This window comes from Notechis scutatus, chromosome 5, assembly GCF_049901735.1.
Source record: "Notechis scutatus isolate UNSWTSFEM ecotype Mainland chromosome 5, rNotScu1.2, whole genome shotgun sequence".
Classification (NCBI taxonomy): domain Eukaryota; kingdom Metazoa; phylum Chordata; class Lepidosauria; order Squamata; family Elapidae; genus Notechis; species Notechis scutatus.
The window spans coordinates 114,633,069-114,651,542 of NC_142013.1; the positions used below are offsets into that span (position 1 = coordinate 114,633,069).

At 40.5% G+C, this 18,474-nt stretch overlaps 1 protein-coding gene across 2 annotated transcripts in view; it reads left to right on the forward strand.

Moving 5' to 3' along the window:
• The window catches only part of FGFRL1 (fibroblast growth factor receptor like 1), a 177,418-nt gene that overhangs the window by 4,276 nt on the left and 154,668 nt on the right, over positions 1-18,474 (forward strand). The gene's annotated exons all lie outside the window — the stretch shown is intronic.

Below are 18,474 nucleotides of genomic sequence, written 5' to 3' on the forward strand. Positions count from 1 at the left end.
GGTCTCAAAAACCAGCAAAGAGCCTTTAGCCCGTCCAAACCACCATCGGATTCCCCTGAACCAGGTTGGGCCCTTAGAGCAGGGGCTGGGCTGGGGGGCTGAAAGGGGAGAGGAAACTAACCAAGGTTTAAAGAACTCTGTTACGCTGCTGCCTTTTACTTTTCCTTTTCCGGAAGAAAAAACCTTTTTTAGTGTCTGCAACTCCTTCCTTCCTTCCTTCCTTCCTTTTTTCTTTTTAATAAATATTTTATTGAAAAGTAGGTTTTAAAAACATTGAACGTGGTGATCTTGTTGACATATATCTCAATCTTTACATTGTTATATGAGTAAATTATCATCCAACAGTATAAACATTTATATACATCTATACATACACACATATACATATTTACACTGTAATCTTTGTATCCATTTCTATCTTAGACGTTATGTTGCAATATAATCTCTTCTTAAATTCTATTTCACATTTTTTGGACTTCCTTTCATATCCCTCCATTTATAAATTTTTATCCCCCGTATTGCATAGAATTCTGAACTGCTTCACTCCTTTAGTTTTAACGTCATACTATCTAACTCAGCACACTGAAAAGTTTTTTTTTCTATTATTGCTTCATTGTTCAGTATTCCGTTTAACTTCCATGTTTGGGCAATTAATAATCTTGCAGCTGTAATAACATGAATGATTAGGTATATGTTTGCTTTTTTTTTGGAAATTCTCATTTATTATTCCCAATAATAAAAAACATTTCTGGTGTATAATTTATGTTTAGGTCCAATGTTTCTTCTAAGCATTTGGTGCCAAAATTCTTGTACTTTCTTGAACTCCCACCACATATGATAATAGGTGCCTCGTTCTTTCAAACATTTCCGGCATAGAGGTTCGTGATGGCGAACCTATGCCACGCATGTTGGAAGTGGCACTCAGAACCATTTCCCCTGGCATGCAAGAGTTCACCCAGAAGAGCCCCACTGCACATGCACACACGCTGCCATCACCCGACAGCTGATTGTCGGGTATCTGGCATACATGTGCAGGGGGGATGCGTGGGAGACACGCGCATGCACAGAGATGAGCAGCACGTGCTGGGGGTCATGAGCGCATGCGCAGAGATGCACGGTGTGCAGAGTGATCATGCGTGCATGCACGCAGCAAGGGGATTGTGCGTGGAGGTGCACAGGGGTGGGATTCAAACTTTTTAACAACCGGTTCTGTGGGCGTGGCTTAGTTGGTGGATGTGGCTTGGTGGTCATGTGACTGGCTGGGCGTGGCCAACTCAACATCAGTCACATCGAGGCACGCATCTCCTCGCCTGGCCTCACTTGAACATGAGGATGCTGTAACAGCCGTAAGTGTGAAAAATGGTCATAAGTCATCTTTTTCAGTGCCATTGTAACTTTAAATGTTCACTCCACACAAGCAAAGTACCAGCAAAGGAGGGGGAAAAAAAACTCCAGAGAAGTTCCTGAGACAGGAAGTCTAGTCCTGCCAGGAATGTAATAAGGGTTAACGGAGAGGCAGTTTCTGTAAGCAACACCAGAATGTTTCCTTCCTGACTTCCTTACAGGATTAGCCCAGCAATTTCTTCTAACAACCAGTTCTCCGAACTGCTTAGTCAAGCTGTCAGGCTCCCCTTGCCAAGACTCCATGGTAATTTCCAGCTCTCTTGACCCTACATGACTGGGGACTTGACTCTCGACCCAGCTGGGCGAGATAAGGGCTCTTCCTGCGCCAGGGAGAGTGGGTCGACTTCCCATTGCTAGTGAGAGTGTGCAAATGCTTTGATGCCTTCAGGGAGTTTAAGCTTTTGTTGTTTCTGACTCCCAGCCTTCCAAGGAATTAGCAGAATCTTGGCAAGGTGCTTTTGTGCTGGAAACTGAAAGGGTCTTACATGTTTATATAGGCCTGAGAATTTCTGGTTCCCTACCTCATCTCTCCCTCCTTCTCTCTCTTTCCCCTTCTCTCCTTTTCTCTCTCCCTCCCTCTTTCCCTCCTCTCTCTCTTCCTCCTTTCCCTCTCCCTTTCTCCCTCCTTCTTTCCCTCTCCCTCCCTCCCTTCCTCCCTCTCTCCCATTCTCTCTCCCTCCCTCTCTCCTCCTCTCAACCTTTCCCTCCCTCCTTCCTTTCTCCCCACCTCTTTCCCTCCCTCCTTCTCTCAACCTTTCCCTCCTTTTCTCCCTCCCTCTTTCCCTCCCTCCTTCTCTCTCTCCCCTTTTCCCTCCCTCCTTTTCTCTTTTTTCCTCTCTCCCTCTTTCCCTCCCTTCCCTCTTTTCTCTCCCCTCTGTCTCCTCTTTCCTCTCCCTCCTCTCTCTCCCTCTCCCCTCCTTCACCCCTTCCCCAGGGTTTAAAATGAGTGTTCAAATATTCAAATATGGATGCTTCTCTCTGGTGCTTGTCAACTTTGGCAAGTTTAAGATGGGTGGACTTCAACTCCCAGAATTCCCTAGCCAGCACGTGGAATTCTGGGAGTTGAAGCCCACGCCTCTTAAATCTTGCCAAGGTTGATTAGCACCAGAGAGAAGCATCTATATTTGTTTTTTGTTTTTTTAAAGCTACATTCTCTTGTTTACTGTTTAGCTTTCCCAGAGATCAACCACAGAGTCTTGCCAGCAACATTATTATTATATTGTAATAAGCACATTTCCTGCAGCCTTAATCTAGCCAACAGGTGAAAAATTTGCAATGCTTTGGGAATAGATGGGTCAGGTCAACCTGATCATGTCTAGCAAAGGAGGATGAGCAGGAAAATGCTCGTAAGCCTTTAGACAGGTGACAAAACTCAGAATTTGAAACTTGCTTCTGATAATGGCACAATGGAGGGTGACCAGGCCCTTTGGCTGCAGATCAGAACATTAGTTTTCATCCAGGTATTCTACATGGAACAGGTGAAAAAAAATGTTTGGAGAATGGACCAGTGATCCCAAAGTAAAGACTTTGAGAGCAGGGGAACCTGGAAAACCATTAAAGGGGACCCGAGAACACTCTCCAAATACCCCAAAGAAAGGAGATCATTATCTATCCTTTGTCCTCTGTAAATGAAGGGGACCGAAATGGTGTTAAAATGGCTGGAGAGCCATTTCCAACTGATCTCTTTGAAAAATGTGTTAATGGGATTAAGAACTTGACAATGTAGAAGTTGCTCAAGGGTTGATTGATTCATTATGGGCCATCAAGTCATTTGTAACTCCTTGTGGCCAGATAATTTTTTTTTTTCATGGCGATTTGTTCATAATCTGTTCTTTCAATAAGGATGTAGCCTTCCCTTAATTGGGCCTTTCCAACCCTTCTCTCTCTCTCTCTCTCTCTCTCTCTCTCTCTCTCTCTCTATCTATCTATCTATACTTTATTAAACATTAAAATATATACACAATATAAAACATTTCATAAAATACACAAAACCAAAAAGTTATACATAACCAATAAATGTAAAAATATAAACATTTCTAATTGCTTAGATGGTGTGTTTTTATCCAACAGTTTTCCAATACTTAGTACCTATATCTGGTATATACATGTTTTCTCTTGCCTATCTGTTTACTTACAGGTTTCTATCCTTTATCCAATTATACCAGTCTTCCCAAACTGTAAAATATTTTGAGTCTTTCTTATCTTTTAACTTTGGGGTGAGTTTATCCATTTCCACACAGTCATAGATCTTCTGGATTATCAAATTATCTGCTGGCATCTGATCTCCCTTCCAACATTGAGCTAATGCTATCCTTGCTGCCGTTTTTATATGTAAAATTAAATATTTGATTTCTTTTATGATTTCACCTTTTATTATTCCCAACAAAAAAAAATTTCAGCCTTAGGTTCTAATTGAATGTTTGTGATTTCTCTTATCTATATTCATATTTTTTCCCAATACTTTTTGCCATCTGGTGCTTTGGAAATTAATTTGACCCCCTCCTCTTTGTGGTGGTCCCTCAAATATTGGAATATTCCTATCCTGTCCCCCTCTAGTTCTCCTTTTCTCTAGACAAACCCAATTCCTGCAACTGTTCTTCATATGTTTTAGTCTCCAGGCCTTTAATCCTCTTAGGTTATTTATTTTATTTGTTTAGTTTAGTTTGTCAAGCATGTATGAGAAAACAAGTATGAACATAGCATATAAGTATAAGCAGGTATGAGTATATATACATAGTAAATGAGTACAAATAAATGGGAACAATAGTAGAGGGACGGTAGGCACGCTGATGCACCTATGCACACCCCCTTACAGACCTCTTAGGAATGGAGTGAGGTCCACGGTAGACAGTTTAAGATTAAAGTTTTGGGGGTTTGAGGATGTAACAACAGAGTCACGTAGTGAGTTCCAGGCGTTGACCTGTTGCTGAGGTCGTATTTTCTGCAATGGAGTTTGGAGCGGTTTACTTTGAGTTTGTACCTATTGTGTTATTAACACAGAAGTTGCTCTTCTCTGCCTTTTCCCCAAAGTCTCAATATCTTGGTCACGTTGGTGACCAAAACTGGATGCAGAATTCCAGGTGTGGCCTTATAAAGGATTTACAAAGCAGTATTAATACTTTACGTGATTTCAGTTCTATGCCTCTGTTTATACTACCCAGGATTGCGTTAAGCTTACTAGAATCTAATCAAAGATGCTTTGCCGATTCTAGTCCAATGACCTGCTCCAGCAGGGTTAGAAGGGAGTGTGTGCGTGTGTGTGCGCGCGTGTGCATGGCTGTCAAAACTCCAAAAACAGGTCAAGTAGCTCTGGGGGAGGCCAGCCATAAATTAGAACACTTGCTGAGCAAATGGCCATTAAGTGAGGACCACTTGTATTTGGTTTGCCAGTCACCTGGCCACGCCCACCTACTCACATGAACATCAAACCACGCCTACCCGGTCATGTGACCAGCAAGCCACGCCCAGCCAGCAAGCTATGCCCAGCCGGTCACGCGACCAGTAAGCCACATCCTCAAATTAGGCCACGCCCACAGAAATTTGACTCCCACCCCTGGGTGGGGGGCACCAAGGATGAGTTTGTAGCACCAAGGGGATGGTGGACTGAAAAAGTTTGGGAACCGCTGCTTTAGAGAAACCTTTTCGACCAATCTTTGCAATTTTTACAACATGCGCAGTATAAAATGGAAGCTACGAACGCTGCATTCCCAGACATTGGGAACGTCACCACGTTCACTCTTGATTCACTCCATCGACCTTTACAAAAACACCCCAAAGAAAACAAAACCAGAACGAGAAAGCGTGTGTGTGTGTGTGTGTGTGTGTGTGTGTGTGAACGGACTCACAATTCACCAACACACAGCGATGGTCTGGAAATGGAGAAAACATCTGTGGGCTCCCCAAACCTGCGATTTTTAATTTATTTATTTGGCGCATTGGAGCAAAACACGATGAATCCTGGCTTTATAGCCCGAAGCGAGGACCGTGAATATATGGGATTGTTCTGAAGTTGTGCCGGTGTTTGCACAAACAGTTGCTATCCAAGTGTGAGAGCCGCCCCTGTTCAGGTTCTCCCCTCCTGGGTTCACAAGTCAGATAAACATCGGCTGCCTCGCACAGTCTCCTCATTGTAGTTTTGTAAACATGGCAAGGGGCGCTTTGACTAATCTAACGGTTCCATTTCATCAAAACCCATCCAATTTTCAGGAAGAAATCCAGCCAATAACTGCAGGCTACTTCTTACATTAAGTGCTTCAACTTAATTTTGAACTTCGGTGTGGCAGTGGGGTGGGGGGGGGGGGTGGAGGAGGAAGAAAAATGTAAATTGGGAACAGTGACAGCTTGGAATAAACTTGGATTTGTTTTGGGTTCTGCCCTTTTTTAGTCCTCTCTTTCTCTCTCCCTCCCTCCCTTTCCTAGCTGCTGAAGAAAAGGTTCATTCTTAGTTGGAAGGAAAATCATTATTATTATTTTTTTTGTCCTGGGCCTGGTAAATTTATTTTATGAAAGATTTACACAATCTTCGGTATTTGGTTATATGCTTCTCTGGGAGGGAAGACACGCCATGAACCAATCCGGTTCTCGTTCTTTTTATGGGCTCAACCTTGGAAATTTCTGCATTTGAATAAAAGAGATCAGATGGCTAATAGTTCCAAACACAATTTGGGAAAAATCTTATTTTGTTGAAACATGGCAGGACCTCATCACTTGTTATATCCCTTTGGCCAGGTTTATGGGTCTGGTTATATAAAAAACTTTTCAGTTTTGGAAAGCTTAGCAAATTTGTACATACTTGTGTTCCATCCCTTTAGTGATTCATGCAAGACTCATTCTGGATTTCTTTCAAAAAAATAACCGAGGGAACCTTGACTTAAGATAGTCCCTTTGAAAATATCCCATTACAACCCCCAATTTCTCCTGCCCCGGTACAACTGAAATACGGTAGGGAACAAAAAAAGTTGGGTAGCTGTCAAATGTATTTAAAGATGATATCTATGAATTAAATTTTTGAACATTTGCATCCTTGCTAGCATTGAACCAAGAAAAGGGGGCTTATGTACAGAATATGTGGCGTGTTTTTTTACTAATATTTTTTTTATTTTTAAAACAATCATTCCATCTTCAGTTGAACGGTGTATTGTCTGGGTACAAACACTTTTGTTAAACCATAATCAAAGTTACAACATCCTTCATTACATATCGATTCTACGTTATTTGACATAGTAATGTCCACCTATTCATTATACTAATATATTTATACAATATTAACGTAATAATATTCAACATGTTAATCATATTAACTTATCTCTTTTTCACACATCATCTTTATTTTGTTTTCTAACTTCCATTTTTATCATTTAACCTATTGATAGAATAAATCCCATACCATGTAATATTCAGTTTGCTCTTTCTCCTAAATTGCCAGTGTTAATCTATTCATTTCTGCATATTTTTGTATTTTCCTGATAAGAATATGTGTTTTTTTAATCCTCTCCTAAACAAATCTGAATGTGAATATGGTAGTTATTGACTTATGAACCACAATTGAGCCAAAAATGTATGTTTGCTAAGCGAGACATTTGATCAATGAGTTTTGCCTCATATTTTTTGCCACACCTATTAAGTGAATCATTGTAGTTGTTGAGTTGGTAACCTGTTGTTAAGTGAATTTGGCTTCCCCATGGAGTTTTGCTTGTCAACATTTGCAAAAGGGAGTCACTGTGACCGTCGTAAATAGGAGCCACTCAATTTTGATCACATGACCTTGAGGACGTAGCAACGGTTGTTAAGGAAACAATCATAAGCCGCTCTTTCAAGGGCCATTACAACTGTGAATGGTCAGTAAAAAAATAAGGTTGTAAGTCAGAATCGTTGTATCTCCTCTAAATCAGGGGTCTCCAACCTTGGCCACTTTAAGACTTGTGGACTTCAACTCCCAGAATTCCTCAGCCAGCAAAGCTACAAGGTACAATCAACAAGGTTACAATCATAAGTGGGAGGAGATAGGAGATAAATAAAATTTTGACTTGTGCTGAAATGGATCAGCTAACACTACAGATGAAAAATAAGGATGAATTGGAATATTATGTCATTTGGAACAGATTTTACTATTCGTGGGGACAGAAAGGAAGGGTTTAAGATTGAAAAGAGTTGTTAAGAGGACATCTGCGATCATGAGACTTAAATAATACCAAGAATGTTGGATGTATATATGCATATACATATATGTACAAATGTATATAAGATCTATGTTCTATTATATTTTACCAGAATGATGACCAAAAGTTATGTCAAAACAGCTCCATTATGTTCAATATTTTTTAAATGTTATGTTTAATGAAAAATTTAAAAAGAACAAAAAAGAAAAAAATGTTTTGCTTCTCATCCAAGTAGCTTCTTCAGTTCTTTTTCTTCAGAACTGAAGAAGCTCCTTGGATGAGAAGTGAAACCTCTTCAAAGGAAAACAAGAAAGTCCAGTAGCTTCTTTAAAAAAGCACTTTGGGGACAATCATGATCTGAATGATGGAGAATATCCATGGATGTTTCTTTTGAAAATGTTTTGCTTCTCATCCAAGGAGCTTCTTTCTTCTTCTTCTTCTTCTTCTTCTTCTTCTTCTTCTTCTTCTTCTTCTTCTTCTTCTTCTTCTTCTTCTTCTTCTTCTTCTTCTTCTTCTTCTTCTTCTTCTTCTTCTCTTCTTCTTCTTCTTCTTCTCCTTCTTCTTCTTCTTCTTCTTCTTCTTCTTCTTCTTCTTCTTCTTCTTCTTCTTCTTCTTCTTCTTCTTCTTCTTCTTCTTCTTCTTCTTCTTCTTCTTCTTCTTCTTCTTCTTCTTCTTTGAAAAAGCTCCTTGGATGAGAAGCAAAACCTCTTCAAAGGAAAACAAGAAAGTCCAGTTGCTTCTTTAAAAAAGTACTTTTGGGACAATCGTGACCTGGATGACAGATAATCTCCAGAGACATTAAGACTGGGGTATGGTTGACAGCACAAGCCAAGTTCCGTGTTGTGGGTTTGTGTGACGTTGCCTTCCAAAACATGCAAGATGTTGAAGGCAGGTCATGTAAACAATGTCTCCTTTTCAATGCTCTCCGTTCCTTGGCTCGGGTGCAAGGAAATAGACCCAGTAGAAATCATAATTTGCAGTAACGTGTCTGTGCTTGCGGTCAAGAGAATTAATGGAGCCAATCGGAAACGCATCCGGATTTCATTTTCTGTCAGGGGATTATTATTTGGGCTTGCTGCAAATACGAGCCTCAGAAAAAGGTTTTTTGTTTTTTCCCTGAGTGGAAATTGGATCAGGAGGGTTTTTTTTTTTTTTTTTTTTAAACAAGTTTTATTAATTTTTAAAACACACAAATTATCATTATTCATTACATGTTTAAACCTTTTTCCCTTATAAATTTAACAAGTCAGATAAATTATAATTCTGTTTTAAACCATTTCCATATAATATACCAAAACCTCTTATTCAATTTCTCTTTACTTCTCTTTACTCTTATTCAATATCATTATTATTATTTCATCTGTTTCTTTCTGACTTAGTTACCATTATTCTCATTCTATATTTCTACAAGTTTTTACCAATTCTCCCCCCAAAAAAGACATATACACACAACACACAAAACATAAAAAAAATATCTTTTTGGAAAGTAACTTGGACCCAGGTATCTCTCTCTTCATGGACTTCAATTATATTCATGCTCATCTTACATATCATTACTTATTTTATTTACCATTCTAAGCCTTCTATATTAACTTCTCCACATATTTCACACTTCTTAATTCTACCTTAATTAATCATCTTAGTTTAAATCATTATATTTGTATCTTTTGTCCATTTTTTATCATCCCTTTGTCTCATCCCTTATGAAAAAAAAGAAAATCAGTTTCTCCTGAAATCATTAATCAGAGTATGATGCCTTTCTATCTCCCCCTAAGTTAATCAAATTAATCTTTAAAATAATATCTAATACCCAATCAGATTTTGCTTGGTACATTCTATCTAACTAATACATCCAACACAATTAAATGCATAATTAGAGAATAAATCCAAATATTAAAAAAGAAATACTATAATAAAAATTTTATAATAACATCAATACCATAATTTTATTAAACTCTTTAATTAAAACAATATTCTAAACCTCTCCTATTATTAAGTTTTAATACCAATCATTTTTAAACATTTTAACATTTTAATCTCTTATCAACTCTTAAACCATTGCAATACTACCATCTCATCTTATGTACCTTGCAAAATCTTTTTTTTTAAAAAAAAAATTATACTTTATCCATTATCCATAAAAAATTCCTTTTTCCATTTAATTTCAAAACGTTGTAGCTTTTCTCCACCTTTTCCCTTTCTTTCTTTTCCCAACAAACCTTTCTACCCCCTTCTTCTAGCCTCTGCCTTACCGGCTTCCCTTCTCTGTCGTATTTCTTTTCCCCTTTGTTTACAATCATCATATTGGTTTTGCACTTTATTTTTCCCTTTCTTAAATGTTTTTTAGATCTTAAGTCCTTAAATCCTTTAGTTTTCTTCTTTTCTCTTCTTTTCTTTTCTTTCTCTCTTCCTTTTTCTGGATCAAATTCTGAGATTCATTAAAGATGGCTCCTTCCTTTCTTTCTTGTTCCTCTGCTGTCTTCATCTGTTGTAATTTTTGTTGATAATTAGTAAGCGCCATTTCTAAGAAAAGAAAAGCTTCTTCCACACCATTTCTCAGTTCCTCAACAGAAAGAGCCATTATAAATCTTTTCTTTTCTTTTCTCCTTCTTTCTTCTTACAACAACCAGAATATTCAAAAGAAAATAAAAAAGATAAAACAGTCCCAAAGTTATCAATCAGTCCAAACCAAGGCAGAGTTCTCACTTTCTCCTTCTGGGGTGATATCAATCAAAGAGAAAGAAAGTCCAAATCTGTTTAAAGTCTTGTTACAATATATTCTAGTCTTCAAATCCTTAAGGCATCTGCTCCAACAAATCTTAGCATACAAATATTTTCTTTTTAATCCTCTCTCTTCCCACTCATCGCTTAAATCCAATTTCCACCTAAAAAATAGGTTTCTTAATATCCAGTTATTTATTCCGTAGGAAAAGAGGGAAAGCTATCCTTTCAGCACCTTCCAGCAGCCGCTTTTTTTCCTCTTCTGGCAGGTATTATTCAGAAAGTCATACTTTTCAGGAATTTTATTAAATATGTCTTAGAGTCCTAGGAGCCAAGAAAAACTTTCTCCTCTCAATCACTTTCTCCACTTCCTCCTGCGCATTCTTACCCGGCTGCCAGCTTCTTTGTGGCGGCCATTACGGACCGCCGCTGCACGTCCTGGGAAAAGGGGTTCTGCCGGCCAGGGAGGGGGTCTGCAGCACCCCAAACCCTTCTCCGGATCCCCTACCTTCAGCTGCCCCTGCAAGGCAGCCTAGCTCCGTGCCCGGCTGGGTCGGAGCCCCAAAACGGCTAGCGCGGAGGATCGCGCAGCCGCAAATCCCTGCCGCTCGCGAAGCCGACAAACCGGAAGTAACGTTGCAGTAACGTGTCTGTGCTTGTGGTCAAGAGAATTAATGGAGCCAATCGGAAACGCATCCGGATTTCATTTTCTGTCAGGGGATTATTATTTGGGCTTGCTGCAAATACGAGCCTCAGAAAAAGGTTTTTTGTTTTTTCCCTGAGTGGAAATTGGATCAGGAGGGTTGAATCACTTCCTTGTATGGCTCATCTGGGAGTGAGGCACGTTGGCTGGCAGCCCCTGTTTAACATCCAGGATCGATGCTTTCCTTACCTTAAGGAGGCAAAGAAATGGGACGATTCTGACTTGACAGATTAGCAGAGTTGGGAGGGACCTTGTAGGCCATCTAGTCCAACCCCCACCCCCGCCCAAGCAGGAGACCCTACACCATTTCTGACAGATGGCAGTCCAGACTCTTCTTGAAAGTCTCAAGTGATGAAACTCCCACAACTTCTGAAGGTAACTTCTGTTCCACTGGTTGATTGTTCTCACTGTCAGAAAAAAAAATTCTTCTTATGTCCAGGTTGAATCTCTCCTTGTTCATTTTCCATCCATTATTTCTTATCTGGCCTTCGGATGCTTTAGAAAATAGCTTGACCCCATCCTCCCTGGGGCAGCCCCTCAAATACTGAAAGATGTTATCATGTCTCCCCTGGTCCTTCTCTTCATTAGACTGCAGCTGTTCTTCATATGTTTTAGCCTCCAGGCCTTTAATCATCCTAGTTGCTCTTCTCTACACTTTTTACAAACTCTCAACATCTTTTTTGTAATGTGGTGACCAAAACTGGATGCAGGATTCCCTATGACCACGGGGACTCTATAAAACAAGACAGGATAGCAGTCTTCTAGTATTTGAGGGGCTGCCCCGGAGAGGAGGAAGGGGGTCAAGCTATTCTTCAAAGCCCCTGAAGGCCAGACAAGGAACAATGGATGGAAACTGACCAAGGAGAGATTCAACCTGGAAATAAGGAGAAACTTTCTGACAGTGAGAACCATCAACCCATGGAACAGAAGTTGCCTTCGGAAGTTGTGGGAGCTTCATCCCTGGAGGCTTTCAAGAAGAGACTGGACTGCCCTCTGTCAGAAATTGGTGCAGGGTCTCCTGCTTGGGCGGGGCGTTGGACTAGCTGACCTACAAGGTCCCTTCCAACTCTGTTATTCTGTTATTCTAATCAGTGGAAGGACTTGCCTTCAGAAGTTGTGGGAGCTTCATCCCTGGAGGCTTTCAAGAAGAGACTGGGCTGCCATCTGTCAGAAATGGTGTAGGGTCTCCTGCTTGGTAGGAGGGGGGTTGGACTAGATGACCTACAAGGTCCCTTCCAACTCTGTTAATCTGTTAAATCATAACCTGATTGGAAACCCCTTTTTTCAGCACAGTGGTAACTTTGAATAATCCTTAAACTGTCCTCATGTAAATTGAGGGCTGCTGCACTGTATTAGGTGAGGTAAATGTTGCAAATATTTAACGCTAGTCCACTTTGAAAGAGCCATCCTAGTTTTTCGAAAGCTTTTCTTTTTCTGGGTTGGCATTTTTTTCTGATGTAGCAATAACCTCTGGTAGCTTTTGACTCAGCCACATCCTGCAATCGCATCGATAGATTAATATATTACATTTGAACCAGGGATCTGGTTGAACAGGTTCTTGGTTGCAGCTATTTTAACCCAGTAACTGAGTAGGGGAGACAGTATTTCACTTCAAGCTTGCTGTATTTCCTTCCTGGGGTAAATCATAATGTCAAAATTCAGGCCATTGATAAACTGATAAACTGCCCACACTTTCCCATTAGAATATTTGAGGACTGCTTGTTGCTACCAGAGTAACAAAGGTGCAGCTTTGAAGCATGTCTGGATTGTATGAAAAGCACCGTATGGAAAGGTGGGGAGATTGTTTTTTGAGGGGTGTGTGTGTCATTCACTAGCTATGTGCGAGAACATCCAAAATATATGTAGACTCCTACAGAGTAAGATTTAAAATAGGATCTTGTCTATACAGTTTTGTACCTTTAATTGACAATGGATTTGTCTCTCTCACTTTTCCTCCCTCTCTCCCTCCCCGTTCTTTCCTTCCTTCCACCTTCTCCCCTCCTCCTTCCTTTCTTCCTCCCTCCCTGTTTTCCTTTCTTCCTTCTTCCCTCCCTCCCTCCTTCATTTCTCCCTCTCTCACTTTTCCTCCCTTTCTCCCTCCCCCATTCTTTCCTTCTTTCCACCCTCTCCCCCTCCTTCCTTTTTCCCTCCCTCCTGTTTTTCTTCTTTCTTTCTTTCTTTCTTTCTTTCTTTCTTTCTTTCTTTCTTTCTTTCTTTCTTTCTTTCTTTCTTTCTTTCTTTCTTTCTTTCTTTCTTTCTTTCTTTCTTTTCTTCCTTTTTCTTTCTTCTTTCCTTCCTTCTTCCCTCTCTCCATCCCTCCCACTTTTCCTCCCTCCCTGTTTCCCTCTCTTCCTCCCTCCCTCCTTCCTTCTTTCCTTCCTTCCACCCTCTCTCCCTCCTTCCTTTCTCCCTCCCTCCCTGTTTTCCTTCTTTCCCTCCCCTCTTTTCTTCCTTCCTTCCTTCCTTCCTTCCTTCCTTCCTTCCTTCCTTCCTTCCTTCCTTCCTTCCTTCCTTCCTTCCTTCCTTCCTTCCTTCTTCCCTCCCTCCATCCCTCCCTCCTTCATTTCTCCCTCTCTCACTTTTCCTCCCTCCCTCCCTCCTTCCTTCTCCCTCCCTCCCTCCGTTTCCATCCACTCACCCACTCGCCCTTCATCCAAAGCAGGAGAGTTGGAGAAGCTCTTCCCTCCAACAACACACAGATTGTGTGTGTGTGTGTGTGTGTGTGTGTGAAAGCTTTGTTTCGGATCTGGCCTAGATTGGGTGCAAAGATTTTCATGAAAGAAACATCTAACTGGCACCCTGTTCAGATCTTGCTTGAGGTTGACATTCCCTTCCCATCACGGGTGTGGGTGGGAAGCTCCCGGAGATGGCACAGCTAAGACCTCTGAGAAAGGCGCTCCTTCCTTTTCTGGATTCCCCGACTTCACCAGCTGGTCCATCAAATCGAAAACCTGGGGGAACCGTTCCATTCTCCCAGAGAACTCTGAAACCAAACTCTTCTCCTCAAGAGAGGTCCACCCTCCTCCTCTCCCTCCTTCTTTCTTGTTACAGTCTCCTGTTTACCCTTCTCTCCCCTTCCTCCTTTCCCCACGTTTAATGACTGCTGGTTTGGCCAGAGGAAATGAATTAACACGATTTACTGTTTTAAAAACAAGACACAAGCCCTGCCCAGGCACACTGCGTGGAGAAGCCCTCCGGTGGAGTCCATGCCGAGAGAACAAAGCCTCGATTATGGAATGCAAGTTTTCCTATTCACACCCTCCGTCCCCCGTTTTAAAAGGAGCTGCCAGCACGGTGCTCAGGAGCCTGTAACAAACCTCAAAAACCACCGCTGACACGAAACGGGACATTGTTCTTGGTGGAAGTTGGGTTGTTGGTTTTTTTAAAGAGCGACAGAGTCTGGAGCAGGGGGTCTCCAACCTTGGCAACTTGAAGACTTGTGGACTTCAACTCCCAGAATTCCTTGGAGTTGAAAGTCCACACAAGTCTTCAAGTTGCCAAGGTTGGAGACCTCTCGTCTGGAGCCGAATCTCCAAGCTGGCAAAGTTTTCTCACAACCTGGTGTACAGTTTTGGAGTCTCTAGAAGAATTTCTAGAAAGCGGGTCGACTGGAGTGATGGAAGCCGGAACCGGGAGAAAGTTGGAAGGACGGGAAAAATGCCGTGAAATGGACCGGATATGGAAAATCTCATTTTTTTTTTTTTTAAAAAAAAGCACATTTTTCATGATGTCTTTAAGAACTGCAACAGCTCTGCAGTGGCAAGGGCTGTGAAAGTATATCTGCAGACCCCTCACATCCTGGACATAAATGGTTTCAACTTCTACCTTCAAAATGACATTATAGAGTGTGTGTGTGTGTGTGTGTGTGTGTGTGTGTGTGTGTCTTCAAACTTGGCAACTTTTAAGACTTGTGGACTTCCAACTCCCAGAATTCCTCCTCCAGTCATGTTAGCTCGGGAATTCTGGGAGTTGAAGTCCACAAGTCTTAAAAGTTGCCAAGTTTGAAGACCCTTGTTATAGAGCATTGCACACCAGAGGAACTAGACCAAGGACAATTTTTTTCCCAAATGCCATCCCTCTGCTAAACAACAAATTCCACAACACAGCCAAACTTTACTAAGACTATATTTCAATTATTCTTCTCATCTTTCCTATTACCTATCTCCTCCCACATATGACTATAACCTTGTTACTTGTATCTTTACAATTTATATTGTTTTATTTAGTTTCCTAGTATGATGATTCCTTATTTGGTACCCTATGACTATCACTAAGTGTTGTATCTTATGATTTTTGATGAATCATATTTTTATGTGCTCTGAGAACTTATGCACCGAAGACAAATTCCTCGTGTGTCCAATCACACTTGGCCAATAAAGAATTCTATTCTCTATTCTATTCTATCATGCGATGGGCCTCCTTAATTCCATCTTTTCTTGAAATGGCACCAAAAAAAGCTTATTGCGTTTCTACAAACAGAATTGGATTCTTAGAAGGTTATAATGTCGAGGGAGACTTCGCTTTTGAATTTTGTGGGGGGCCAAATTTGAAGCCAAACACGCTGTTGTTTGTGCGTTTGCTTCCAGCAGAAGGGTGAGGGCTTCAGTTTTATAGCAAACTTTGTCCTTTTTTAGCCTCACTGCAATTCTGGCCATGTTCCTCCTTCCCCTCCCAGGCCATTTCTGGTGCCAGGGGAGAGAATAAGGTAAAGCAAGGAGAAATTAGATCCCTGGCTTGGCTTTTATTATTCCACTTAATAACTTTTGTTGTTAAGCTTAGGTTGTCCACTTTATGGATGTTGAGGCATCTGGTGGATGTGGCATTTTGCGGCCTTCAGTCCTCCCCAATATTATCTGCCATCTTAGTCATGTGGCCCACCAAACATGGAACCATTCAAGTATCTTCAACATGCCTGCACAGTGTAGGTCTCTCACAGAAGATGGGTGACGTATCTCAGATGCTTGGGGCAGTCAGGGGCATAGAGCAGGGATCTCCAAACTTGGCCACTTGAAGACTTGTGGATTTCAAGACTTGGCAATTTTAAGACTGGTGAACTTCCACTGCCAGGCTGGCTGGGGAATTCTGGGAGTCAACGTCCACAAAGCTTAAAGATGCCAAGGTTGGAGACCCCTGATTTAGATGTTTGACTCTTGGGCTTCAAAAGAGCTTCTGCTAAACGATCTTGCATAAACTTACTAGCTGTAGCATAAAAAAAATTGGTTGACAGGAGGCACAGGATAGTAGTAGAGTTGAGTTGAGGACGCTGGTATCTTTTCCAAGGAGCTGATTTTGTTTCTTCATACACATCTCTGCCACCAGGAGGGTGAAACCTGGATCCTCCTAAGATCCTCCTTCAGAAGGACCTTTCCGTATATAAGCAAAAAATTGGTAACAAAATGGCCGACATATTGTAATAGGGAAGCATCAAGTGGTCCTGCCACTAGAGCGAAACACTTTTTAAAATTTCACACGTAACAGGGTGTTAGAATCAAGACCACGTGAAGTAGTAGTACCACTTTACAGTGCCTTGACCAAACCACCTTTGGGACACTGCATCCAATTTTGGTCGCTGTGATAGGAAAAAAGATGTTGAGACTCTGGAAAGAGCGCAGAGAAGAACAACAAAGATGATTAGGGGACGGGAAGCCAAAACATACAAAGAAGGGTTGCAGGAATTGGGTAGGTCTAGTTTAATGAAAAGGAGGACTAGGGGGTGACATGATAGCAGAATTTCAATATCTGAGGGGCTGCCCCAAAGAAGAGGGAGTCAAGCTATTCTCCAAAGCCCCTGAGGGCAGGACAAGAAGCAATGGATGGAAACTCATCAAGGAGAGAAGCAACCTAGTAGTAAGGAGAAAATTTCATGATAGTTAGAACAATTAAATCAGTGGAACAACTTGCCTCCAGAAGTTGTAAATGTTCCAGCACTGGAAGTTTTGAAGAAGAGATTGGATAACCATTTGTCTATAATGGTACAGGATTTCCTGCCTAGGCAGGGGGTTGGACTAGAAGACCTCCAAGTTCCCTTCCAACTCTGTTATTCAGTTATGAGACATATAATGGAACATGTAGTGTATTTAAATAGAGACTTCTAGGGTGACGTTCCTATTGGTTAGCAGAAGCAACGATATGATTGGTTAGTAATGTTAGTATCTGATTGGCCGCCTATAGCGGCGGGTAGTTTAAATGAATGTCATTGGTTACGAGCCGCGGAGCAGCCGCTATAAAAAGGGCTGCCGCGGCTCGACTGCAGTTGAAGTTACTGATTGTTATTAAAGAGCTGAATTCAACTCCGGTCTGCGAGTCTCTTTACTGGCGACAGAACAGAACAGGGAGCAGAAGAATTTGTAATCCTGGAGGAATGCAATTCAGTGGCTAGGAGCTATGAAAAAGCCAGCACATTTTTGAACATTTCAATGTGGCCTGTTTTAAATGATTTTTTTTTTCATTTGAGGTTGTGGCATTGAACGTTGGTTTCAATGCTTTGTTTAAAACCTGTGATTGTTTGTTTTAGTGGTTCATTTTATTTTATTCAGCTGAAACCTCTTAGATGCCTTTTTGGGGGGGGAATGTGTAAAACCAAGCAGAACCAAAACAGCTGTTAAATATATTCCAAAACAATTTGGTTTGTTTTAGCAGGCGTAACAAGGAGGGATATTTTTTCCCTTCCTTAATGGTACATTAGTGTTTGTTGGGAAATAAGTGCTTCCTTCAAAAACTTGAAAGGGAAAAAAAAGAATTAAACTAAACTCAGGTGGCTTTCTGAGGGCTTTTGAGAGTCAAAATATTTATATAAATAAAATTAAAATATATAAGAAAAGGCTTGAACATTAAACACTCTAGCAGTATTTTAATATAGTTCTATGATTCAGCTACTTTGGAAGGTGGTATAAAAATGACATAGGTATAACTCAAAAGAAAATAGCAACAGGAATCCAGATAGAGGTAGTCCTTGACTTAAATGACTTGTTAAGTGAGACATTTGTTAAGTGAGATATTTGTTAAGTGAGTTTTGCTCCATTTTTTCGACCTTTCTTGCCACATGCATGAAATGAATCACTGCAGTTGATCAGGTAGTAACACACACATATTAACAGCAGCTAGGGTTGTATTTGTGCAGAATTGGAAAAATGGTAAAGATACCAGCAGAGGAAAAAGTGATTGAGAAAATATTCAAATGTGCAGAGATGAATAGATTAACACTGGCAATTAAAGAAAAAACAAAAACTGAATATTATATTATATGGGATTTATTTTTTATCGATGGTTAGAAAATAAACTGAATTAAAATTATATAGATAAATATATAAAGAAAGTAGAGAATAAAATAGTATAGAATAGAATAGAAAATATACTATAGAATAGAATAGACAATGGAATAAAGAATAGAATAGAACAGAACAGAATTGCACTGCAGAATAGAATAGAATTGAATAGAATTGAATATAGAATATAGAATAGAATAGAATAGAATAGAATAGAACTGAA